At 41.3% G+C, this 27,429-nt stretch overlaps 1 long non-coding RNA gene across 2 annotated transcripts in view; it reads left to right on the top strand.

Moving 5' to 3' along the window:
• Positions 1 to 26,565, top strand: part of LOC111768416 (uncharacterized) — a 117,883-nt gene extending 91,318 nt beyond the window's left edge. For both annotated transcript variants that reach the window (XR_002800778.2, XR_002800779.2), the window contains 2 exons: positions 18,948 to 19,181; positions 23,982 to 26,565. This is a non-coding gene — a long non-coding RNA (uncharacterized lncRNA). The remainder of the gene's footprint in view (positions 1 to 18,947; positions 19,182 to 23,981) is intronic.
• The last annotated feature ends 864 nt before the right edge of the window (positions 26,566 to 27,429 follow it).

Genomic DNA, 27,429 nt, shown 5'->3' on the forward strand with positions numbered 1-27,429 from the left:
TCTTTCACCCACCTCCTTTGTGAAATCGTTTCTTATTTTTCCAGCCAGAAGTGACCAGGCCCTCTTCTGGTATCTTACAGCTCTTTCCTTAACAAGTGGCAGCACTTATGGTCCCTGTCATAGCTCTCTCATTCTCCTTTCTAGGGGCGCAACACGCCTAAGGGCAAGAACTGTGAGTTAACCATTCTGATTCCACCACCGGGCTTTGCTATGGAGGCGCTCAATAAATATTTGGAATGGACTGCTGTTAGCTACTTAGCTAACAGTTAGTAGATATTCTTAAGTAGTAGATATTAGTTAGTAGATAATCTTAAGTTATTTCTTAAGATATTTAGTAATTGATTTGATGCATTTGTGCATTTCATGGATTTTAGGGCCTGGAAGCTGGGAATTAGATGTTTTAACTGGGGATGAAATGGATTCTTACTCCAAAACTAAAAGCCACGACCATCTGCAGCCGTGGTCCCCATGAACAGAACCTTGGTAAAGGCTGCCATAGCAACACACAGCATTGCTTTGTCTTAGTCAATATAAATTAACGTTTTAAAACATATGACTATAAAGGGTTGTTATTTTTGTTAAATATAATCACATTTTTGCTCTGAAATACCGCCTCCCCATTCCCCCCATTATGACTTTCTGGAATACATCCCCCTTTGCCCTCTAATACTTCCTCCTCCTAACAAGCAGAAGTGACTTGTTGGACCACATCTGACATGTTGATAGATGTATCTTTGCACAGTAAAATGCTAAAGGATGTGCTATGTATGCGTGAGTGCCGTCAGGGTTTTCGCAGGGCACGAGTTCGTTCAGAAAGTCTTTATGGCCAAGCGACTACATAGCAACCTTTTAGGGAATGTTGGATTCAGCTAGATGGAGACTGAGATGAGAGCCCTTTAGGTGACACGAAGAGTATGGACCAGGGCAGTTGGCAGGAATAAGCATCTTAGGTGTAGACAAAAGAAACTGTTGGCACCAGGTTTGTTCATAGTTGTTGAACTCTACTGACTTTTACTTGAATAAATGAAGACCCAACCACAAATCAGTGAGAACTGGACAGAGGAAGCATTCCTACTGTTTCTTTTTTTTTTTTTAAGAAAACAAATTTCAAAATGTTTATAATTTCCCAAGTCCCATCCACAAATACCTGTCCTCTCTCTAATCAATATGGTAACGTAATGAATGGAGGTATGGAGCATAAATGGATAACACCTTATGAGTAAAAACCAACTTTCAAACGTTATCCAAGGAGATTTTTAATCGTATCTTTTAATATTTCAAAATAGGCCATGATCAGACCTCAACAATCCCCAGTGCTACATGTTAAATACCAATAGAAGAACGGAGATATTCTTCATTTTTCTCCCGATTACCCATGTTTATAGGGATCTGTTGTTTGAAGACCTATTTGTTTAACAGGGTCATCCAAACTCAGTGAGCTGAGAGGGACAGGGTTACAGGAGAGCCTTCAAAAAATATCTGGTTATGCATGATCATGCTCCCTGGGAGCAAATAGGCAAAGTGTGGCAGATTTGAATTTTTCTGAGGTCATTCTAATTCTATGCTAATATTAGACCTCAGTGTGATTAATAATATAACTCATCAGTTGTAGCCACTTGATAATTATTCTCAGTAGCCTCACATATGACACCATTTGTCCCCTATCAGAAACCCAAATCATTTTACAAATTTTTACTTGCCAAATAGACAATCCTCACTTAGACTCTGAGAGCAAGACAAGTGCAAATTGCATTTAGATGAGTCTAGAAAAGGGAGATGCTCTTTTCTATTTAGTATTTTTAGTTTCCACCTGTTCTTCTCAGATGTATTTTTACCTGACTCTTTGATAGTCTTCCTTGCCAAATGCCCTTTCCCACTCAATTCTTTTGACTTTCTGATTGGAGGAACTTCTATAGCTCTCCAACCAAGTTTAACGTGAAAACTCATATATTTTAACATCCAAAGTGGTAGAATCTACCACCCTCTGCCTCTAGCACCAATCTCATGTTTTGTGACCTTCAACAGTTAGACTGTGAACACCTCAAGGGCGAGGATAGACGCTGATCCCCGTTTGTATCCCTGGGGGAGAGCTCAACACTTGGCAACTGGAGGTACCCAATAAGTGCTGTTTGAACAAAAGAATAAATGCATGGATGACCATTTGATTCTAGTCCACCTCAGTAGACATTTATGACGTCCACAGAGGAGATGTAGGGAGGGGAAGCCAGTGGAGATGACTAGAGGAAGGCAGGGAGGATATCTGTAGAGATGTTGACGGTGAAAATTCTTGAATGCACTTATATTAGAAAATGGGAATAAAATATATTTCATAGACCTTATATAACATATTTTTGGGGAGTTATCACATCTCAGGAGCATCCTTTATGACAGTGTGTGATCCTACCTATCTCTCTTTAGAACATTTGTCTCTCCATTCATAGCATTGGGTTGTTCCAAATTCTGAAGGTTCTCAGTCTTTGGGAGAAAGAAGAGCTGAGGGTTCAGATACACCAACAGGTTGGCAAAAACAAAGCACTTAACACAACCGAGCATCCTTTTGTGTGTCAGGATATTTATACACATTTTCATTTAATCTTCTTAATGACCCAGTGAGGTTAATGTTATCCTCATTTTGAAGTGAAAAAATGGAGACTCAAATAGATTTAGTATTTCAGGGAAGCTTTGATGAGAACTACGGTGAACTCTTGTGAACTCACCCCCAAAGTGCTAGAGTCTGGTGTAAACTTTTTGGCCAGTTTTTCTTTCCCTTAGTACCATTAAGTACCGTAGTGAGCATTTCTGTGTGTGTGTTAAGTGTGTTTGCATGGGTAATTTGATTTTTAAAATTATCACACAAAAATATTGGCTTTTTTCCTTTTGCTGTACGGTTGCATGAATTTTAGCATACGTATAGTTTTGTGTTACCCCCACTGCAGTCAGACACAAAGCAGTTCCATCACCCTAGAGCTCCCTTGTGCTATCATCTTGTAGTCATACCCTCCCCCATCCCTATCCCCCATCAATCACTGATCTATTTTCCATCACCATAATTTTATCTTTTTGATAATGTCCTATAAATGGACTCATACACTGCATAACATTTTGAAATTGGCTTTGTTTACTCAGTATGATGCCTTTAAGATTTATCCACATTGTTGAGTGTATCAAAGTTTATTTCTTTTCATTGATGAGCAGAATTCCACTGCCTGGATGTACTGCTCTTTGTTTATTCATATGTCCTTATGTGGTAGACAGACTGATGGCCCTCCCAAAGATGTCCACATCCTAATCCACGGAACCTGTGATGTGTTATGTTACATGGCAAGAAGGAATTAAGGTTACTAATCATCTGACTGTGGATGCAGCATTATTATGGGTTAGCCAGGTGGGCCCAATGTAATCACAAACGTCCTTAAATGGGGGAAGAGGAGTCGGAAGAGTCAGAACTGAAGAGAGAGCATTGTGAGAAAGACTCAACTGGCCACTGATAACTTCAAAAATGGAAGGGGCCACAAGCCAAAGAATGCAGGCAGCCTCTAGAAGCTGGAATAGGCAAGAAAATTGATTCCTCCCTAGAGCCTCCAGGAAAGAATGCAGTCCTGTTAAAACCCTAATTTTTAGCCCAGTGAGACCCATTTCAGACTTCTGGTCTCCAAAACTGTAAGATAATAAGTGTGTGTTGTTTCAAACCACTAAGTTGGTGGTAATTTATTACAGCAGCAATAGGAAACTAGCACACCATTGAAGGACATTAAGTTGTTTCCTGTTTCCAGCGGTTATGCATAGAGCTGCTGTAAACATTTATGTACGTGTTTTTGTGTGAACGTAAGATTTCATTTCTTTAGGGAAATTACTCAAGAGTGGGACTCCTGGGTCATATGGTAAATATATGTTTAACTTTATAAGAAACTGCTAATTCTAGAGTGTCTGTACCATTTTACATTCCCACCCACAAAAGAGAGTTCCAGTTGCTTGCCATCCTCATCAGGTAGTAACAAGATTATTTATTTTAGCCATTCTGTAGTCAAGTAGTAGTTTTAATTTGCATTTCCCTAATGGCTAATGACATTAAACGTCTTTTTATGTACCTATCTGCCAACTTTATATCCTCTTTAGTGAAGTGTCTAAGTCTTTAGTCTATTTTAAAAATTGGGTTATTTTCTTATTGTCAAGTTTTGAGAGTTCTTTATATATTCTGGATACAAGTCCTTTGTTGGATATGGGTCTATTTGTGTGAGTCTGTTTCTGAACTCTATTCTGTCCCACTGATCTATGTGTCTATCTCTTTGTCAATACTACACTGCGTTGATTACTGTAGCTTTCTAGTAAGTCTGGAAATTGGATAGTGTAATTCCTTCAGCTTTATTCTTCTTTATCAATATATATTTTTAGCTATTCTGCTTCCTTTGTCTTTCCATACAAAATTTAAAATCTGTTCATATATATCTACAAAAAGTCCTGCTGGGATCTTGGTATTGGTTAAATCTGTAGATCATTTTGGGGAGAACTGGTATCTTTACTATCTTTATTATACTCTTCATTTATTTAGATCTTTACATTCTTTTATCAGCATCTTTTAGTTTTCAGCAGCATACAGATCCTATACATGTCTTGCTTTTCTATTTCTTGAGTTATTATACATGATATTGTTTTTAAATTTTAGTGTCTAATTGTGCATTGTTAGTATGTAGAAATAAAATTTATTTTTTGCATGAGTTGACTTCGTATACTGCAACCTTGCAAACTCACTCATTAGTTATAGGGGTTTTTTGTGTATTTCTTGAGATTTTCTATATAGACATTTGTGTCTGTGAATTCGAAGAATTTTAGTTTTCAGTTCTAATCTCCATGCCTTTTATTTCTTCTTTTTTTCTCCGTATTGCATTGGCTAGGATTACCAGTACAATATTGAGTAGTGAGAGTGAACATCGTTGCCTTGATCTCAATATTGGGGAAAGCATTCCATCTTCCACCATTAAGTACAATGTTAGTTGTAGGGTTTGTAGATAACCTTTGTCAGGTTCAGGAAGTACCCTTCTATTTCTAGTTTCCTGGCATATATTTACATGAATGTATGTCAAATGTTTTTCTGCATCTTAATATGGTAGATTAAATCAATTGGTTGGCTTTTTAATATTGGATCAGCTCTGCATTCTCAAGATAAACATTCTTTTCTTGGTTTGTTTCTTGGTCTTGGCGTAGTATTCTTTTTATATGTTACTGGATTCAATTTGCTAATATTTTGTTGAGAATTTTTGTGTCTATGTTCATAGGGAATATTGGTCTGCAGTTCCCTCTCTCTTGTTCTCTCTCTTGTAGTGTCTTTGTCTGATTTTGGTATCAGGGTAATGCAGGCTTCATAAAATGAGTTGGGAAGTACTTCCTCCTCTTCTACTTTCTGGATGAGGTTATCTAGAATTGTTGTTATCCTTTTGGAAAATGTTTAATAGAATTTACCAGTGAAACTGTATGGGCCTAGAGATTTATCTTTCCAAAGGTTTAAAAATTTTTTTAAAGCATTATCATATAGTAAAATTGACTTTTTTCTTTTGATATATGGTTCTATGAATTTTAAAAATGTGTATGGATTTGTTGTTTTTAGGAATGTTTTAAAATATAAATTCAACTTATTTAACAGTTATTTAATATTATAGTGCTCTTTGAGTTAATTATTTCATCTTGAGTGAATTTTGGTAGTTTGCAGGTTTCGAGGAACATGTCCATTTCACTTAAGCTGTTGAATTTTTGTGCACAGAGTTGTTTATATTATTCCTTTATGATCCCTTTAATGTCTATGGGGTCTGTAATGATAACTACCAGCCATCCCCATATCATGTACCTGGTCACCCCTTTCACCTTCCTCCCTTCCTCTTCCCCTCTGGTAACCGCGAATCCAATCTCGGTCTCTAAGCATTTGTTTGTTGTTGTTTTATCTCCTATTTATGAGTGAGATCATAGGATATTTGACTTTCTCCATCTGACTTATTACACTTAGCATAATACCCTCAAGGTCCATCCATGTTGTTGCAAGTGGCAAGTATAGTTGAGTAGTATTTCATTGTGTATATACACCACATTTTCTTTATCCATTCGTCACTTGATGGGCACTTGGAAACAACCTAAGTGTTGGCTATTGTGAATATCACTGCACTGAACATAGGGGTGCATATATCTTTATGCATTTGTGTTTTCATGTTCTTTGGGTAAGTACCCAGTAGTGGAATAGCTGGGTTCCTTTCTCTTAATTTTTTTGTGTATTTACTATAGGTTTCTGGTGTGTGATTACCATGAGATCCATATATAATAACCTATACATATAGCAATCTATATTAAGTTGATAGTCTCAAGTTTGACCTCTTGCTAAAAGCTCTCCTCTTTTACTCCCCTATTACCACATTTTATGTTTTTGATGTCATATTTAACCTCTTTTTTTGTGCATGTGTATCTGTTACCCTCTTATCATGTAAATAGATAATTTTAGTACTTTTGTCTTTGGACCTTCATAGGTGGTTGATCTTCTACCTTCACTGTATATTTGCCTTCACAGGGATTTTATTGTGTGTGTGTGTGTTTTTTTGGGGGTTTTTTTTGGTAATTTTTCTTATTCCTACTTGTGGTCTTTCCTTCTCTGCTTAAATAAATCCCCTTAGCATTTCTTGCGGGGCTGGTTTATTGGTGATAAACTCCTTTAGTTTTTGCTTGTCTATTGGTGATAAACTCCTTTAGTTTTTGCTTGTCTGGAAAACTCTTTCTCTCTCCTTCCATTCTGAATGATAACCTTGCCTGGTAGAGTATCCTTGGTTGTAGGTTTTTCCTTTCAGCACTTTAAATATATTGTGCCACTCCTTTCTAGGCTGTGAGGTTTCTGCTGAGAAGTCAGCTGATAGCCTTATGGGGTTTCCTTTGTATGTAACTTGTTGCCTTTCTCTTTCAGCTTTTAGGATTCTCTCTTTATTTTTGGCTCTTGACATTTTAACTATAATGTGTCTTGGTGTGGGCTTCTTTGGGTTTATCTTGTTTGGTGCTCTGTGTGCTTCCTGTATGTGGATATCTGTTTCCTTCCTTTGGTTAAGAAAGTTTTTAGCACTTATTTCTTTGAATAGATTCTCTTCCCCTTTGTCTCTCTCCTCCTTCTGGGACACCTATAATATGCATGTTAGTGTACTTGACATTGTCCCAGAGGTCCCTTATGCTGTCCTTGTTCTTTTTAATTCTTTTTTCTTTTATCTGTTCAGCTTGGGTGATTTCCTCTTGTCTTTTGTCCAGCTTGCTGATCTGTTCTTCTGTATCATCTACTCTGCGATTGATTCCCACTAGTGAATTTTTCATTTCCATTATTGTATTCTTCATTTCTGATTGGTTCTTTTTTATATTCTCCAATTATTTGTTGAAGTTCTCACTGAATTCATCCATTTTTCTCCCAAGATCAGTGAGCATCTATATGACTACTCATATGAACTTTTTATTAGGTAGGTTATCTTTGTTTCATTTAGTTTCTTTTCTGAGGATTTGTCCTGTTCCCTTATTTGGAACATATTCCTTTGTCTCCTCACTTTGTCTCTTTCTCTGTGCTTATATCTGTGTATTAGGTATATCAGCAACATCTCCCAATCTTGGAGAGGTGGTCTTAAGAGATATCTTATGACTCCTGGCAGTGTGCTTCCCTCTTGTCAGCAGTTCCAAATGTTCTAGGAGTGTCCCCTGTGTGGGCTATGTGTGTCCTTGTGTTGTGGTAGGGTTGCTCTTCCTGCAGGTGCAGGGGAGGCTAGGCTGGCCAGCTGGTTGCAATGCTCAGCTGTGTGCAGCTGCTATGGTCCCTTCAGTCACTTTATTGGGCATGGGGAGCCCAAGCACAGTTGGCTGCAAGGTCTAATAGCACATTCCAGCTGTTGTCAGCTCTCAGTAATGCAGCTGGACAGGGCTGGCCCCAGGCATGGCAACACACAATTGTCAGGTCTTGGAAGGTGGGGCCAATCCCCCATGTGGCTGTTTGAGAAGCACAAGTCACCTGTAGCTGACAAGCCCCACCACCGGCAGGGCCACACACACTGTCAACACAGTCCTGCCCTGTGCACACACCCTGACCCACTGAAGTGGACACACTCTACCTGCTGAAGAGGCCCTACACACTCTGCCAGTGTAGGCCCACCCCTCATGCAAGCCTTGCCCTGCAGAGGCAGGCCCACTGGCCCCACTTTAGAGGTCCCACACAACCCACCTATGCTGGCCCACAAGTTGTCCAAGGGCTTGCTGTTGGGTGGGGCCAGTCCCTAGGGTGGGCTGCCTGCCCTAGCTGAGTTGGATTAAATTGATGCTCTAGTGGGTGGGGCAGATGCCTGGACTAATAGGCCAGGGGAAGAACTCCAATGGTGTCTGCCAGAGTCTATGTCAGCATGCCTGACCTAGGTCACAATAATTGTTTCTCCAATGTCTCAGTCCCTGGGGAGATGGTCTTAGTCTGGGGAGGTCTTGCCTCTCACTGAGATGTGCCCAGAGCCTATCAAGTGAGTCTCTTTTCACCAAAGGACTGCTCACCTTTCTTTCTGGTGATTTTAGGTCACTTTCCAAAATGGGTGGAATTGTGCATGAGCCCTTTAAGAGCAGGCTTTTTCTTTCCCTTACCAACATGGCTTTTCTGGGGGTATTCCCAATTGTGTTAATTGCTAGGAAAGCCAGATATTATGGCACTTGTCCTAGTTCTGCTGAGTCTAAAAGCTGCTTATTGTGGCAAAGCTTTCCCACTCAGATCCCCCATTCCTCCAGGGAATCCTTTGTACCTTAAGATTGTTCCTGACCAAAGTGTGCAGCTTGAACATGGCTTTTTCCTCTCCAGAAAGGAATTTCTGCCTCTTCCACTTCAGTCAGCACTGTCCCTTGTTGTAGGGATTCTTTTGATCTGGTTTTCCGTTCTCTCTCGGGTTAATTGTTTCAAGGGTAGCTGTAAATTTGTTGTGTCCATGGGAGAAGGGGAGCTCAGAATCGTACTCTGCCATCTCCCCAGCAATCCCCAACAGCTCTTCTCCTTCAGCACTTAAAACTGTTGTGCTTCCTCCTGCCCATTTCTGTGGTTTCTGACGAAAGATCTGCTGTCTTTTGAATTATTGTTCCCCTATAGGTAATGTGTCATTTTTCTCTGGCTGCATTCAAGTGTTTTCTTTGTCTTTCATTCTCAGAGTTCTAATTTTTATGTGTCTAGGCATGGATTTCTTTGAATTTTTCCTATTTGGAGTTCTCTTACCTTCTTGAATCTGTAATTTTATGACTTTTTACAAACTCAGGAAGTATTCAGCCATTGTTTCTTTAAATGTTTTTTCAGGACCATATTCTTTCTCTTCTTCTGGGACTCTAATGACATGACTGTTAGACATTTCCTTTTTTTTTTTTTTTTTTTGTCCCACAGGTTCCCAAGGTTCTGTTCAAGTTTTTTGATCTATTTTATCTCTATTGTACAGATTGAATGATTCCTACTGATATGTCTTCAAGACCACTGACTCTTTCCTCTGTCACTTTTATTTTGGTTTTGAGTCTATATGATGTTTTTATTTTCTTATTGTATTTTTTTGGTTCTATAATTTCCATTTGGTTCTTTTTTCTATTTCTGTTTTGTTGTTGTTGATAGTTTCTATTTTGTTTTGGGACTGTTCACAATTTCTTGTTCAAATTTTTTTATAATCTGATGTAAGAATTATCTGATAATTCCAACATCTGTGTCACCTTGTCATTGGTGTCTAATGATTATCTTTTGCCATGTGTGTTGAAGTTTTAGTTTTTGTTTTTCTAGGAAGATTCACCCTGAGCTAATATCTGTTGCCGATCTTCTTCTTTTTGCTTGAGGAAGAGTCCTCCTGAGCCAACATCTGTGCCAATCTTCCTCTATTTTGTATTTGTGGGTCACAGCACAGCTGCTGATGAGTGGTGTAGGTCCATGCCCAGGAACTGAACCCAAGCCACCAAAACAGAGCAGGCTGAACTAAACCATGATGCCATGGGGCCAGCCCCATATGTCGTGGTTTTTGAGGTTCTTTGTAAGTTAAGTAATTTTAAATTATTCGGTGGACACTTTCAATATTATAAGACTCTATTCTTGTTTAAATCCTATGGGCCATATTGATATTTGTTTTAGCAGATACCTGACTTCATTAGGTTCAGACTGCAAGTTCCAATCCACGTTTTGTGGGCTATGGTTGTAATATCACTTTAGTTTTCAAAGCCTTTACAGTATCATTTGGATCTGTCCTGTGTGTACGCCACTTAGTGGTCATCAATTTTGGATTTAAGTGAGAGCCCCTCTATTAACTCAGTTCTCAAAATCTTTGGTATACTAACAAAGACCAGATCCAGAATACCCAGGTCAGGGTGAGTTAGGAGTTCATAAGCTGGTCTGGGGTTGCTTTCTGAGCTCCTCCTTCTTTGTCTTCTTTCAGATGCTCCCTGGTTCCCTAGGGCACTCCTCTTTAGTCCTCTGGCCAGAAACTGCCTCTCTGATTATGCCACTGGGTTGGAAGGACAGACAGAGGGGGTAAAAAATCATTGGGGTTTGGCCTGCCCTCTTGGAGATGCAGTTCCACTGAACCAAAAGTAGGGTTCCCCTCCATCACTGGATGATATGCCAAAGAAAATGACATAGAAGCTCTCAAAGAACTGTCAGTCTTGTTGGAGAAATGAGTCTCACACACAAGGCAGAATCTTTCACCGGGGGAAGAGTCTTTCTTCCAGGGGAAGGCACTGTTAGACACATGAATAAGACACAGTCGCAATTCTCAAAGAACTTTTAATTCTGCTGGGGCAACAAGATGTGCACCCAAGACAATTAAAAGGTGGTGCAGTTCAGTGAGTGTGTGATTAAATGTTTCAAAGGTGTTGGAGAGACAGTTCTGCATGCCCTGGACTTGTAGGAAAGCTATTTTGAAAACCACCTCAGAAGGGGAATGCGGTTTCTACAGCTGTTCTCAATTGCCACTTTGCCCAGATGACCTCTTTATGATCTAGAGACAATCTGCCCATGAGAATCTGAGTGTACGTTTTTCACTGAGTAATGTGACAGGCACACCCACAGTCTGAGAGGACAGACCAGCAGCTGACAAAGGGGAAAGGAATCAATGTGTAATTCCTGGCTTGGCTTGGCTTTATCCATTAAATATGTGGTTTTGTTTCATCCCAGCAAGTCCTCTGAAGTGCCTACAAGTCATAAAGTGAACAAGTCCCAGGAACCCGGTGAGGGGGAGAATACCTTGTCCCTTTTGAAAGTGGCACAATGAGTGGTTGAATATGTGAGCTCTGGCTTCAGATGACCTGAGTTTGAACCTCTGTTTCTCTACTTATTAGCTCTGTGATTTGGGGCAAGTTAATTAATATCTCTGTGCCTCTTCTGCAAAATAAATGCAGATAAAGATTCCTCCCTCACAGGGTTTCCTAAGGATTAAATTAATTAATACATATAAATGCACTTAGAATAGTGCCCAGCACATAGTAATTGCTTGATAAATGTCAGCTGTTATTCTGGCTGCTTCCTCTTCATGGATATCTCTAAAAAACAAACAATCTGTGAGAGTTTTATAGGCTAGCCTTTAACAGATGAAACACTACAGAGTAGATGAGGTGACCTTTAGAAGCTTAAAGGAGGTAGTAATAAGATGTGTTGAAAATAGCGTTGCCTTACCTGGCATGTAAGAAGCATATGGAACTCACTATCCTGGGAGGTTGTATCAGCCAAAAATGTAAATAGATTCAAAGAGAGGCAAAATAAAACTCTTGAGTGGTAGGACCTAAAATTAGGACATGCCAAACTTCTGAGGGCACAGAAAGCAACAGCTGTTCCTATAGCACCCCCCCTACCCCGGGTGACACCATTAGAAAAAGAGGCTGTATTAAACATGGGCTGGTCCTTATGAGAAAGCTGTTTGGGTAGAGCTTGAAGAGCTGAGTGGGTTGATGGCTGAAGCCCCACACATGCCTGCCCAGAGAGGGTACTAAAATTTTGTAGTGTTAAAGAGATCTTCAAATTCTCGGACCCATCCTGACCCCAAGGCAGTGAAAGGAGCCTTTCTTCAGGAGTTTGGGCATGGGTGGCACTATTTTTGAGTGTCTACCCTGCAGCCATTCCCCTCGTCTTCCTCACTGGCATGGCCCTGAGTTTACTTGGGTCTTAGGGCACAGTATATCAAGCCCCAGGGTTTGCATCAGGATTGATCAAGGCAATTGTGGCCATCCCATTCCCCTTCTCAGTGATTGGCTTAGTTGTGGTCATGTGACCCAGTTCTGGCCAAAGTGATAAAAGAGGGATTCAGGTGGGAAGCTTTTGGAAAAAGATTTTTTCTCTCAGACTAAAAAAAAAAAAAAATAGACACACAAGAAGTTATTTTATTCCTTCCTACTTTGAACACTATTATGTGAAAGTGTGATTTGTGGGGCTACTGCAGCCTCCTTGCAACCATGAAGGAAACTGAAGAGATGCTTAACCAGAGTCCTGACATTGGTGAGTGACTAAGGCAACCTTAGGACAGGCTGCTTCCAGACTATATGTGAAAGTACTAATTAGTCTCTATTGTTTAAGACATTTTTAGTTGGGTATTCTGTTACTTGCAGCCAAAAGCATCCTAACTGATGTAGTTACCATGTATGTTTTGTCCAGCACCATCAACTAGTGTGGTGCTTGGCATATGGCTTAGAGGTCAATAATTGTTTATTGATTTAGTAAATGACATCACTGTTTAGTCTACTGCTGAGTCTACTACTGTCCTGGTTCTGGTGGCAAGGTCCCAGGTAGGTCCCAGGAGGCTAGCTGAGCCCTTGCCTGGGTCACAGTCACTTGTCCACTTAGTCTGGTTTTTTCTTGCCCTTGCCAGTTCTTTCAGGTTTGGAGTTATGCCCACAGCCAGCAGTGCCCCACAGTTCTCCCTGAGACTGTCGTCTGGCAGGATGGTGAAAGGATGGCCTGCTTTCATATCTTCTGTTATTGAGTTCCTTCTGGAGAGGAACTGTGTGTTACTCTCTGCTAACTGCCCAGCCATAGGCCATCTGCCTAGATTGCCAAATTTTCTCTAACTTTTTGTCTATTCTCATATCTCTTGAGACTGCATTTCACCTGCCTGCCTGGAGCACTTCCCCCTGCCTTGCCTACCACCACCATCTCTTGTATCTCGTCCAGGATTCCAAGCACCTGCAGCTCCTGGCAAGTGTGACCTCTTCCCATCACTCAGCACCCCCAGGTCTGGTCAGATCTCTTCTATCACAGACTTCCTGAGCCCAGAAGGGCTTTCCTCCTGATATACTCAGAAGCCATTTCTGTCATCATCTGACAGAGTTTGCTCAGATGCTAATGCATAATGACAAAATTGCTTCTTCCGCAGGCTAGGAAGCCTCACCTGTGATTTTGAAAGGTCAAGCAGAAACTGAGCTAGAAGAGGAACAAGAAAATTCTCCTCTGCTCATTGTTCACTTCCAGGATTAAAGAAAGAGTCTGAGGCTTTTTGAAATCCCAGTATAAGGGCATTTCAACCTCACTGTTTATAAAATCAAAGAAAGTAAACATTTTCAGTCTTACAAAAATTGTTGAAGAAGGAATGGTGAAAATTTTTAGTAAATTTGTAGAATTACATGACCAGCCAGAAATGAAACCTACCCAAGTGCCCATCACCAATAGAATAGTAATTCGACTGTGGTATGTTTATACAACGTAACACTATATCAATGAGAATGAATGATCTACACCTACATGGATGAATTTCAGAACATAATACTGAGTTAAAGAAGTCAGATGTATATGTACTGTATGATTCCATTAATTTTAAGTTCACAAACAGGCAAACCTGATATATGGTATTAAGAGTCAGGATTATGGTTACCCTTGCGGGAGTAGGGACTGTGACCACAAAGGAGCATAAGGTGGGCTTTTTGAGATTCTGGTCATGTTCTATTTTTTGATCTGGAGCTGCCTACATGGATGCATTCAGTTTGCAAAAATTCAATGAGCTGTACACATATGATATGAGTATATATCTTTTCCGTGTATCTGTTATACTTCAATAAAAAGTTAAAAAAATAATTACATGGCCATGGAAACAAGGCCTGGATCGGACAGCAAGCAAAGACTCACAGACTCCTGGTGCCAAAAATGAAGTCCCCCATTTTACAGAGGGGAAGACTGAATAGTCAGGAAGTCCAGGGAGTCATCCAAAGTCATACTAACAAGCCAATGGTCAAGCCAGACATGGCACCAGTGCCTGATTCCAGCCCCAGACTCTTTCATTGAGTGGGCATGAAGGAACTTATATTGTGGCCACAAATCCAGTGATCTCTTTCCTTCTGTGCATCTTTATCCCTTTTTATTGAATTTACTTGAGAATCAAGGTTAGAGGAAATGTTTAGGCATATTTATTGCTAACCGACACTTTGGTTGCTTAACTGAGGTATATGGAGAACAGTACAAATGATTAGGGCTTGTGGCACACGGGGCTTCACATTCAGAAGTGCCCCAGCCTTGGTTTAATGCTCTGCTGTTGCCATCTTGAAATTCTTACTAATTTTAAACTAATTCTTACTAAAAACAGCATTTTGATTTTGTACTGTTTCCCACAGATTATGTGGCCAGTCCTGCAGATAAGTGTTGCTTTGTGTAATACAGGCAGTATGCAAGTTAAATATTTGTAATCAAAATCTATTTTAAATGAGCTAGGTAAATTCGTTATTTAAAGGCAAATCCTACACAAATCAGTTTTATACAAATAATAATCCCCTAATTTATTTTACTGCTAAGTTTTTGTACCACCAGTTGCCTTAAAACAAGAGATCAAATGGAAAGTGAAATAATAAGAATCTTGGAATAGTCAAATTTAAGAGTTGGAAAGAGATCTTAAAAATAATCTGATCCATCCCTCTTATTTTGCAAACGGAGAAAATGAGGTCTAAAGAAGGAGTGATTTGCAAAGGAATTGAGGTGGAACTATGGAGGTGGAAGTCAATGAAAGTTGATCAGCATGGAGCAATATTTGAAGACTCAGTGATATTTGGAAATTTCTGGTGAGATTTCTGGAGCACTTCTTTCTCCATCCCAGAACAAGTCTCTTAGCCAGGCCAAAGCATTAAACCTTGCTTTATGTGGAATCATTTGCTGGAGAGAAAGCATACAGGCAAATTGATTACATTTTATATAAAATAATTATCTAAATGTAGCATCTGCCCTTTGCAATGTCCACTTGGAAACAGAAATAGCTGTCAGAATGGCTCTGCCTCAAACACAGTTTGTTAACATCAACTTGACTCACTCAGTGTCAGCCACATGCAGATACCAGTGCCCAACAAAGACCCTGGCATCTGTCTGGGGTCCTGGGTTTGCATCCTAGCCCACCTCTGCTTGGCTTCACTGAACAGATTTAAGTGGCTGGGTCATGGCTGTGTTCTACTTTAGATCAATGACATTTCTTGGCCCAGAGAAAACATGAGTGAATTAAGGTTTTTCAGTATCTAGTATGGGCCAGGAGTTCTGCTGGGTGACAGGGCTGGCACACACCTCTGCTCTCAGGGAGTCTAGAGCCTGGTTAAGGGGGCAGGCACTGTTACAACTCCAGGCACTAAGTGCTGCAGTACAGATATGCAAAGGGTAATGCAATAGTGGGGCTACCTGGTAGAGCCTGGGAGGAAAGAAATGCTTTCTGAGTCTTAAAAAGGATGAGTACAAGTTAGCCTGATGAAGGGCCAGGAGGGGGATGACAGGGCAGGGAGGGCAAAGAACTCCAGGGGAGAGTGTGCACAAAGCTGGTGAATGGTTTTGAACATGGAAGTGATTTCTTTAGAAGATTACGGTGGCAGCAGCATGGACTATGGATAGTGGATGGTGGAGGCAAGATGATGGCAGGCAGTGGTCCAGGTAAGCAAAGATGAGAGTCTGAGCCGTGAGTGTCCCTCACTCCTTCTCAGAGAAGTGTCTGAAAACAGTGGGGAGGTGAAGCATCGGACCTGGTCACCTGTGAGTATGGGGGTAAGAAAAAAGACAGAGAGGCTCTGTTTTGTAGCCCAGGTGATGCGGGCACAGTGGTGCCATCACCTGACATAGGCTTTGCAGAAGGCAGAGGAGATTTAAAGGGAAGGGGGATATGTTCTTGGAGATGCTGAGTTTGAGGTGCCTACGGAACATCTAGATGGATAACTTTCACCATTTCAAGTAGAAATATTTGAATCTTTTCTTAAAGTTGTCTGCATATGTGTTTGCGATCATTGGATAAATGAGTTTAAAGCACATGTGTGCATGTAATATGCACTATCATGCATCTTCATTTCAAGTGAATGTGCATATCATTAGGTATTCATTTTTTAAGCCATGTCTAAGGAGAAGCGAGCAGGGAAGTTAGAAAACTACAGTTTTATTGCTAGCAAGAGCCATAGTAATCACAGTCTACATGAAGCAATGGGAGCTCAGCGAGACTAAGTGGCTCTCCCCAGGTGTCCCAGCTATTAATGACAGCTGGGACTCCACCCAGTGCTCTTTCCATCACCCCATGCAAGTCACCTGCCTAAAGTGTGCCACAGTGTGTGTCCCATGCCAACCTCCCATTTTAAAGGAGAGCTTTGAAAACCTTTCTTCTGGCAGCCTCTTCTTCTGCCTGCCACCTAATCGTGATTTTATTGCTTCCCTCCTCCTCAGGTCCCAACTTTATCCTTGCCTTCTCTCCCCCACTTGCTTTAAAGTTTTTTGAGGAGTGCCTTGGAGGAAGCCCTCATGACCTGGTAGTTAATTCCATGGTTTCCAGCGAGGTGGGAGCCCGCTGAGCCCCGTCAGTGATGGTGGTCTGGTCGCCTTCATTTGCTCTGAGGGCCAGCAGCATCTTGAATAGTTAGAGGCACAGGGGAAGGCAAAGCAGGTCATCTTGGACTGGCTTTTCCTTCCAACAGTTCTTTTCAGCGAGAGAAAAAGTATTATCAGAATCCAGGTCAAGCAGGTGTTAGCATCTACTAGGACTTCTGAAGTAATTTTAAGGAATAGTTTTTGAATAATTCTGCCTCAGCCTTTCAAATCACACTCTATCCTAAATTCATTTTTCTTTAAAGATTGACACCTGAGCTAACATCTGTTGCCAATCTTGTTTTTTTCCTTCTTCTCCCCAAAACCCCTGAGTACATAGTTGTATATTCTAGTTGTGAGTTCCTCTGGTTGTGCCATGTGTGACGCCGCCTCAGCATGGCTTGATGAGCAGTGCCATGTCCATGCCCAAGATCCAAATCGGTGACACCCTGGGCCACCAAAGCTGAGTGCACGAACTTAACCGTTCGGCCATGGGGCCGGCCCCCATCCTAAATGCTAAGAAGGGAAATTATGACGTGTCATTGCCGACACTTCATTTTACATCAAGTTTATACCTATCAGGGGCCTCTTATACCATCAACGTTGTGTGTAGCAGAATTGTGTCCAAATTATAGAAATTAGCACAGAGTGTTGCTTTCTAAAATGATTATAGGTTTATAGTAGAATTTGCATGGTAGGACAAGTTTCTCTGTCCTTGGACCTTCGTTGTCTTACTTTATGCTTTCTTCTGATGGAGATGAGATATGAGAACTTTAAGTGTGATGTAGAATCAAATTTAGGCTGCGAGAAGTCATGTGTATTGGCAAGAGGGAGCTTGTCTGTGGTCACCATGGAAACTGAAGTAGGTACCCTGGGCCAGCAGTGGTGGAAAAGGAAGCAGGGAAGGAAGGCAAAGCAGGACAGGAGCCTACAGACTCGCATGAGCAGAGCTTGGTACAAGATGGGGAACCATAAAAACATTTGTGACACTTCTGTGCTCCAAGTGTGTTCCAGATTTGCCTTGAGTGAGGCTGGGCTCTTTCTGATAAAGGACTGTGCCTCCACCTCACCATGCAAGGCAGCAGGTTCCATTTGCTTTTATGACATGTTGGTAAAGGCCATGATACATGGGGATGTTGAGCCTTTGGTCAGGAATGCATAATAATAATGAAAATTATGCACTATCATTTATTGACCATCTAGTATGTGCTGAAACACCATTCTAAGTATGCAGCTTGACCAAAGTCTTAAAGTCAGGATAGTGGTGCCCAGACCACAACTCGGGTCACAGGGCTGCCATTTTAGAGCTCTTTTCACTGTACTATACTGCCCAAGGTTTGTAATTTAGTAGGGAGGTGTATATGCACATGAAGGTGGAAAAGTTAAGACGCCAAAGAATGAATCTTAGATGGTAGATTTTTAGGCACGTGATAAGAGTGGGATTTTGTCTAGCTTTCTGAAAATAGTGCCTGACCAGGTCAAGGATCTGCTGTAGAATGTGGTTGTTGGGAAGGTTCAAGATAACAAATGGTAGAGAACCTGACACAGTGACTGGCACACAGTGGTGATTAATAAACGAAATATATGAGCTCTAGAGGGCCTCTCACACTGCGTATTTGAAGCCCTCCTTCCCTACTGCCCCACCTCATGAGAGCCACTAAACATAGTATGTAGCAATTTGATCGACTTCAGAGAGCTCATCTTCCTTGGGAATGCCTGGTGTGCCCTGGGTTTGGAGACCCATGGGGCTGGTTCTGCCAGGCCCAAAGGGTTCACCAGGTAGGTCCTGAACAACCTTGCTCAGTCCTAAGGTTCCATTTTTCACTAGTGCTGTTTCTACCCAGGGCTGGGGCGGGAAGCTTGCTTCCAGATGCAGCTTGTCAATCCCAGACCACAGATGGGGAGGGTTTTCTGACTCCTGGCCTTGTGCAGGGACCCATTCTGGCTGACTGCATTGGACTCTCCTTTCTGTCCAGGCTTTAAAACCTCTGCCCTTAATGTATCTAAGACTCACATCCTGAGGGCTTCATGGCTTTGACTCCCACCTACTGCGCTATCTAAATTCTCCTTCTTTCCGGCTCCTGGGAATTTCCCTTTCTTGTTTGCATGAGTATTAAAGAGAAACCTTGTTAAGCTTTGAGCATTCATGTCATTTGTTCAACGACCCCAGGCCCACAGGAAGCTTAGGCAACCAATTTTGGACCTGTTTGAAACCAACTTCCCTATATCAGAAACAGGAAAAGAAAGAAGTTACACTCTGCCTCATGAGCCAACTGGAGAACTGAGCTCAGCATCTTGCCTTATTGGTGCACATTCTATTCACATAATGAAGTTCTTTCATTTTCTGCTTGGAGAGACCTGCTGACCTCACACCTGAATGAGGCGATGTCGTCCTCCCTTCCAGGTAAGCAACATATCCAGCTGTATGTCAGACCCTGTTTGGTGGTCTTTGTTTCTTTCTGTCCAACACATATCTATATCTATCTATCTCTCTATATACAATATATTTATAAATAAAAATAAAATATTACATATAAATATGAAATATGTAGTATATAAAATATATATTTATATAAATATATATTCATATTCCAACCTTTCTGTATATTTGGAGCAGAATTTGGGGTCGGATTGGTTTACACATCTGTTAAGCCTACCACCTTGTCTGGAAGTGTTGGTAACTTCTGCAGCATTCACAACATTGGCTCACGTTGTAATAACTCCACAAAAGTCCTCAAGGTCAGGGGACGAGGGACAAAAGTGACTGAACAAAGAGGGAGTGCCGAAAGTGTCCTTCCATGATGTAGAAGGGCTCTCAGCTGCCCCGGCCAAGGGCATGGCTCGCTCTTCAACCCAAAGTCACAGAGGCAGAAGGGCCACTTTCTGTGTAGTCAGGAATCTGGGTTCTCACCATCAGCAGCCATATGGGTTTGGGAACATTCGTCAGCTGGAGAACTTGCTGATCTGGAAAAAGAGACTTTTCACAGGACAGCCCAAAATATTTTCTTAAACTTATGGAAAATTGGTAGTGACTTTCTTCAGGTGCCAGCTGCTGACAAGTATTTTTGTTTAAAGATATACCAGGTGGAAAAATAGTAGAATGTTTCAAGGAACATTTCAGTGGATGAGGGTTGGCTGTTCCAGGGGTCACTTGAAAGAAAAATCACCCTTGGTGTGACTAACACACTCAGAGTAGAGTGTGAGGAATTCAAGCTGAATTCTGAATGGAGGCAGTCTCTTTAGGTGACTTAGAATATGTATGTTGGGGCCCAGACCTTGACTGGGTCTGTTCCAACCGAGGGCTCAACACTTACTCCCTGGGCATCTTGACCCCTCTCTGCCTCGGTTTCCACATCTGTAAAATGTAGATAAAAATTGTACCTACCTATGGAACATTGTAGCATTAGGTGATTTAATGCAGGAAAAGGATTTGGAATAGTCATTGACACACAGTGGGCATGACATAAACTTTGCTATTATCATATATAATGGGATGTTAAAAATCTCAGAGGTTTGTTTTGCTGACACCTCAGTGCTGAAAACAGTAGGGATCATGTACTCCCACCTTCCAATGTGAATCACTAAACCAACCAGACCATCTATGTTGCAAAAGGGGTGGCCAGAGTCAGGGAGGTTGAAGATTACACGGAGGGGAGTGTTTCTTCAGAGAGAGTTGTTGAACTGTGGAGTTTCTGCTTTCCAGGGAACGGAGGTACTTCTCTATGACTTTCAGTCAAGTGAGAAAAATGTGTCAAGGAACCTACCCCGACAGCTTGGCCTGCTCTCTCAGATTTTAGAAATGTGAGGGAAGGTCCCTGACACACACCTGGAAAAGTCTATAGGTGAGAGGCTGTAGCTAACGAGAGCAGAGCAGAAAAAGAGAGCAGCATAGGGAAGAAAGGAAGTCACTTTTTGGGGGGAGGGAGCTTGCAAAGATATAGATCCCTTGGAAGGGATCCTGCCATGAGCTGTCTTGAAAAGGACACTTCCCAAGAGAGCAAAAGAACAGCCTTTCTGGGGTGAAGCGATCTGGGTGGAAAGAGGCTGGAAGGATACTGCTACACGCAGAGGCTGAGGGTGGCAGGGGGAGTCATAAATGGCCAGCAGGAAGGAGCATCATCACACCAGGGAATTGCAGTTGACGCCCTTGTGTGTGTGTATGTGTTGGAAGGAGGAAGAGAGTATCTCTAGCAAACGCGAAAGATGTTCCAGGGGAAAAAAAGAGTTAGCATTTGGACATCCAGCCCTCCAGGGGGCGTCAGTGCCAGATTACAATTGTACCAGTCAAGAAACACCATTTGTGCTGCTTTCCTACCTTCATCTCACTCCCTAGGGAAGCCCAAAGCCGAATTGTGGGTGGGGATAGGAAGAATAGATAAACAACATGGGGAAATAAGGTTGAAGCTGCCCCTATGCCCTTTTCCTTCCACACTGCAGGGTTTCAAGCCTGCCTTAGACCTAATGGAGGAGAAGTTTTACATTAGATGAGAGTTTGCAGTCAGCAAAGTGGGTTTGCAGAGGCAGATGTGAAAGAAATTAGTTTTCAGAACTTGCTCCTTATCAAATTCAATGGTTTTAGGTCAATTTTCCTAGAAGCAGAGCCTGAGATGGGTATGCAGGTGCCCAGAATTTACTGACAGTGCTCTCAGGAGAAAACTGTACGGGATGGAGTGAATCAGGACAGGGCGCGGGGAAGAAGCCAAGCAAAGATGTGGTCTCAGGTAAAGTCTAACCTAGGCCTGATCCATAAGATCTGTGGACCACAAATAACACCTCACAGATGGCCCATCTTGAGGGGAGGGCAGTGGCCTTAGTCAGTCCACTGGTAACCTCCTGGGTGAATTGGCTCCTGTCAGCTGAGGATAATTCTTCAGAGAAGGGGGCAAGCTTTGAACCATTAACAGCCAACACTCAAACCAGCTGAGAGATGGGTGCTCCAGCCCAGTAAAAGGGATCTGGGTGGGCACCAACAGTGACGACTACAATAACCTTATTCCATACAGGCTGTTCTTTCCAGGGAACTTCAGCAGCCCCTTTAAAATGTTCTTACATGCGGTTGATATCTACCTTAGATTCCTGGTCTTACAAAATGCTCTGTCTATGAACTACGCACTGAGGTCGAGCAAGTTCCTCTAGCCAATTTGTGCCTCTACATTGGGCCTAACGTATAGCACCCTTCTTTTTGGAACTCAGTGTTTTCACTAGACTAATAGTAGTGCAACATAGCATACCCATATGTATTCCTCCTTCCTAGGGTAAGAAACTGGGTGAGCTCTTGTGCACCTCTAACATTTGTGGGGTCCAAAGCAAGAGCACGAACTGAGGCCTACATCCCATGTATCTACATATTTAAAAGTTATAAATCAAGCTAAGCAACTGTTAAATAAAAATTATATCCTTCTACATTGACGTATATGCCTTCATAACGGCCAGGAAGGCCAGATTTGAGTTTCTAATTTTCAGATTTCTTGAATTTCCATGCTGGGATGAGATGGCAGTGGAGAACAGTCCCCCAGTCTATGGCCCATCTACCCTCCTCTCCCATCCCTAGTTCTAGCCTGTTCTGTGAGGGACCTGTACACAAGTGTATTAGTCTTCTTATGCTGCCATAACAAAATACCACAGGCTGGGTGGTTTAAATAACAGAAATTTATTTCTGACAGTTCTGGAGGTTAAAAGTCCCCGATCAAGGTGCTGGCTGATTGCACTCTTGGTGAAAGTTTCCTGGCTTTCAGTTGGCTGCCTTCTTGCTGCATCCTCACGTGGCCTATCCTCTGTGGAACGTAGAGAGGGAGCTCTCCTGCCTTTTCCTCCTCTTCTAAGGACACCCGCCCTGTTGGATTTAGACCCCACCCTTTTGACCTTACTTAATCTCTACTACCTCCTGAAGGTCCTGTCTCCAAATGTAGTCACAGTGGGGGTTAGGGCTTCAACAGAGGATTTTGGAGGGGACACAATTCGGTCTATAACAACAAGCTTGTGGATATCTCAGCCTGGACATCCAAGCTCTATCCATGTAGCCTGCCCAAAGTCCTATTTTGGCCACCCATCAGTCTTTGAGGGGCTCATCTCAGCAACATGGTCTACTCTTGGAAAAATTAACCCAGAGAAAAAGCCTGTAGCCTGGGAAATGGGCTTGGGACCTTTTGGATGGGGATTTTCAAGGTCCTAGAACTCGACCTAGATCAGTGCTTTCCAAAGCAATGATGGAAATGTTCTGTATTTGGACTGTCCAATATGGTAGCCACTAGCCATATGTGTAATTAGTGTGACTAAGGAACTAAATTTTAAATTTTATTTAATCTTAATTAATTTAAATAGCCACATGTGGCTAGCAGCTACCAGATTGTTCAGTCAGTGCAGATCTAGAAGTTGGGGAGCAGGCTCTGTGCAAACATGTCCTCTGACCCCCACAGACTCCTTGTCCTGTGGATATGTAGCAGGTTGTATTTTCCAAATACGGCCAAACCTACATCCACATATTTATCCCATCCCACATGCTCTTCTTACAATGTGTTTGACACACCTTTCTACCAAGAGGTAGGGTCTGTGTTTCCACTCGGCAGGGAATTGTGACTGCCTGGACCAAGCAAGTATGGTGAAAATGATAATATGGACTTCCAAAGCTAAGTCATAAAAGGACATAGCTTTTAGCTTCTGCCTCTCTCTCTCTCATACACACACAGAGACACATACACAGACACACATATATACTTTCTCTCAACAGTTTTGCTTTTGAAACTGTAGAAATAAGTGAAGGCCCCCCAGATGAGAACAAGGAAAGGCTATTTAATCCAGAGCTTGCTGTAGTAAGGGAGTCAGCCACCATCACTTGGGTTTTGCAGAGCTCTAAAGACAGGGAGAGGAGTGGGAAAGCTATAAAGTGGAGAAAATGAAGGCTTCAGGTGTGCCCTGATTGGAAGTGGGTGGCATGGGGAAGCTGTGGGTGGAAAACCAGAAGTGGGGCATCCTATGTGATTGGTTAGGGGAACATATTTGGCTTTCTCTTGTTGGTCCTAAGTTGGAAGTCGGGGCAAAAATTAGAGAAGCTGTCAGTTATTGATCAGGTCCTGGCCATTTTGGGCTTTTGGGGGGCCATTTTGATGCAGAGGTTGCGGTTGGCTTCCTGGGCTGGTTGTTGTAATTTGCGGGTCAGAGTTCTATTTTCATTTATGGTCTAGCCATTGACCATTTGTTTATTCAGTCTCTCAGAACCCAGCCACCATCTTGTGAGGAAGCTTCCCACGTGGAGAGGGCCTAAGGACTTCTGACAGCAGCCAAAACCAACTTACCAGCTCTGTGAGCGAACCACCTTGGAAGTCTGTCCTCCAGACCAAGTGAAGCCTTCAGATGACTGTAGTCACACCTAACATCTGACTATGACCTCACGAGGGACCCCTAACCAGAACCACTCGGCTAAACTACTGCCGGATTCACAACCCACAGAAACCATGAAAGACATAAATGGTCATTGCCATCTTAACCCGCTAAGTTTTGCAGTGATTTTTTTTATGCAGCTTTAGAGAACAAAGGAGAGGAGTGCAACAGAAAGGGGCCATCCCAGAACCCTCAAAGGTGTGGGGCCTAGGACAGGGCCTCTTTTGCCTGGATTTAGGGCCGTACTGAGGAAAGGATATGGATTTTATTTCAGTAGCTGGGTATTTCCTAGGGAGGGATGAGCTTATTTATACAAAAGAGGAACTTGCAGGACTGAGCAGGTGTTGGAGATCAGGAAATGTTTTTATAAAAGCTGTAACAAAGCAGCCCTTTATCTGGAGTATACAAAGAAATGAAAATCTAATGAGACCATTTATTTGCTTGATTGTATAAACACACAAAAATGTACACATCTTGGAATAGTCACAGCGGAAGGAGATCTGCTTAAGCCAGTGATGCCGTCTGTCACTTTTCAAAAATGCCTGTGAAACTTCTCTTTCGGAATTGCCCACAAAGCTGGATTACGAGCTTCCCATGAAACCAGACTCATCACTCAAGCTGCGACTTGGTTTGTGACCCCAGACAGCATTTCCCAGCTTGATCACCCAACCTACTCAGCAGACTTCGTTCTGAATGACTTAGAACTGTTTCCAAAACTCACACCCGCCCTTGGAGGATACATGCTGTCAGACTTATCTTTCTGCCACACCTCGGATCATGCGCTTCAGTGCCTCTCGGTTGCATAGAGAATTAAGCTCCAACATGTCAGCTAGATTTTCAGAACTTTATACAACATGCAGCCCCCACCTAGCTTTGCAGTTCTATCATCCCAGAACACACGATGCCCTCTCTACTTACTGATGATAGGTACCATTTACTGAGCCCTTATTATGTGCCCCACACTGTGCTAAGAGCTTAATATAATCTCTCATTTTGTCCTTATATGACTTTGTAAGATAAATGTTATCTCTATAGTATAAATAATAATAAAACAGGGGTCACTAACACTTTGTACAGCAGTTACAATGTGCTAAGCCACCGTCCAATAGAAATATGAGCCATATTTGTCATTTTAATTTTCTAATTGCCACACTAAAAAAGTAAAAACTAGGTGAAATTGATTTTAATAAAGTATTTTATCAATGAGCATTTAATCAATATAAAAACTTTTTAATGATATATATCATATTCTTTTTTAGTGTGTATTAAATCTTTGAAATCCATTGTGTATTTTACACCTACAGCACGTCTCAATTTGGACACTAAATTTTTATTGGAAATACTTGATCTATATTTAAATATTGTAAAAAGTACAGTGAAAAAAGTAGATTCACATACCCAAGTTGTTCCAAACATGCTTAAAAGATTTCCAATACCTGAATCAAGTACCAAATAATCATTTTTTTCTATGCTCATCCCTATTGACAAAACTGATTCAATTTTAAACTTTTAACTTCACTTTCAATCAATTAAAATTAAATAAAATTAAAAATTTAGTTTCTCAGTTGCACTAGCCACTTACCAAGTGCTCATGTGGTTAGTGGCTGCCATGTTGGGCAATGCAACTCTAGGCACTTTACTACTGTCAACACAAACGTTTGAGGTAGCTTCATTTTACAGATAAAGAAATAGAGGCATAGAGAAGTAGTAACTTGCACTAGTATACACAGTTAATAAGCTGATGTTCAGAATGGTTGATTTACCTTAGCTAGTAAAGGTTGGAAACAGGATTTGAACTCAGGATTGTTTGTGTCCAAAGTCTAAATTCTTATCCACTGTGCTAGTCTGCTCTACAGACTTAATTTCTCACTATTCTCCTAAAATCCTTACTTTCTTGATTCTGGTCTTTTTATCAGACTGTTTCCTCTGTCTAGAATGCCATGGAAGGCCCATTTTGAATGTTATTCATTCATTCAGACAGTCATTCAGTCAATCACTTTTTCAACAAATATTGCCAGCCATGTTTCAAATATCTCCCACGTGAAATACAGCCGTGATCAAGACAGACGTCCCCCCTGCCCGCACAGAGCTTCAATTCTGCCGTAACGCTTCTCACACTTCGGTCTCAGGATTCTGTAACACTCTGAACGTTATTGAGGACCCGAAGGGCTTTTGATTATGTGAGTTATAGCTGCCAATCTTTATTGTACTAGAAATTAAAACTAGGAAATTGTAAAAATATTTATTCATTCATTCAAAAATAACATGATGAACATATTACATGTAAACATAAATAATGTATAACTGAAAAGACAACTATATTTTCCAAAACAAAAAATAAGAGTAGCATTGTTTTATAATTTTGCTAATCTCTTTAATGTGTGACCTAATAAAAGGCAGCTGGGTTCTCATCTCTGCTTTTGTCTTTAATCTGTTGCAATTTGTCATTTTGGTTGAAGTATGTAAGAAAATCTTGCCTCACTAAGATATATAATTGGAAAACAGAGGAGTATCTTAAATGCTTTTTCAGATAATTGCGGAAATTCTTCTTTGTTACTATACCAAAAATCAACAAGTGCTAATTTCTTTAAAGTTAGCTACAATGTGGAATCTGAAACCATATCAATGGTAAATATATGTTTCATTGATCCTTTCTATTGTCTTTTTTGTTTCAATATCGTTTATTTCTGCTCTTATTTTTATTATTTCCCTCCTTCTACTGACTCTGGGCCTTGTTTGTTCTTCTTTTTCTAGTTCTGTTAGGTGTCGTTTGAGGTTGCTTACGTGAGCTTTTTCTTGTTTAGTGAGGTGAGCCTGTATTGCGATGAATTTCCCTCTTAGGACTGCTTTTGCTGCATCCCAGATGATTTGGTATGTCGTGTTCTCATTTTCATTTGTCTCCAGATAATATTTGATTTCTTCTTTAATTTCTTCAATGATCCATTGTTTGTTGAGAAGCGTGTTGTTTAGTCTCCACATTTTTGCACCTTTCTCTGCTTTTTTCTTGTAGTTGATTTCTAGTTTAATAGCGTTATGATCAGAAAAGATGCTTGATATTATTTCAACTCTCTTGTATTTATTGATGTTTGCTTTGGTTCCCAAAATATGGTCAATCCTTGAGAATGTTCCATGTGCACTTGAGAAGAATGTGTAACCTGCTGTTTTTGGATGAAGTGTTCTATATATATCTATTAAGTCCATCTGGTCTAATTTTTCATTTAATTCTATTATTTCCTTGTTGATTTTCTGTCTGGATGTTCTGTCCATTGGTGTTA

This window comes from Equus caballus, chromosome 16, assembly GCF_041296265.1.
Source record: "Equus caballus isolate H_3958 breed thoroughbred chromosome 16, TB-T2T, whole genome shotgun sequence".
NCBI classification, from domain to species: Eukaryota; Metazoa; Chordata; class Mammalia; order Perissodactyla; family Equidae; genus Equus; species Equus caballus.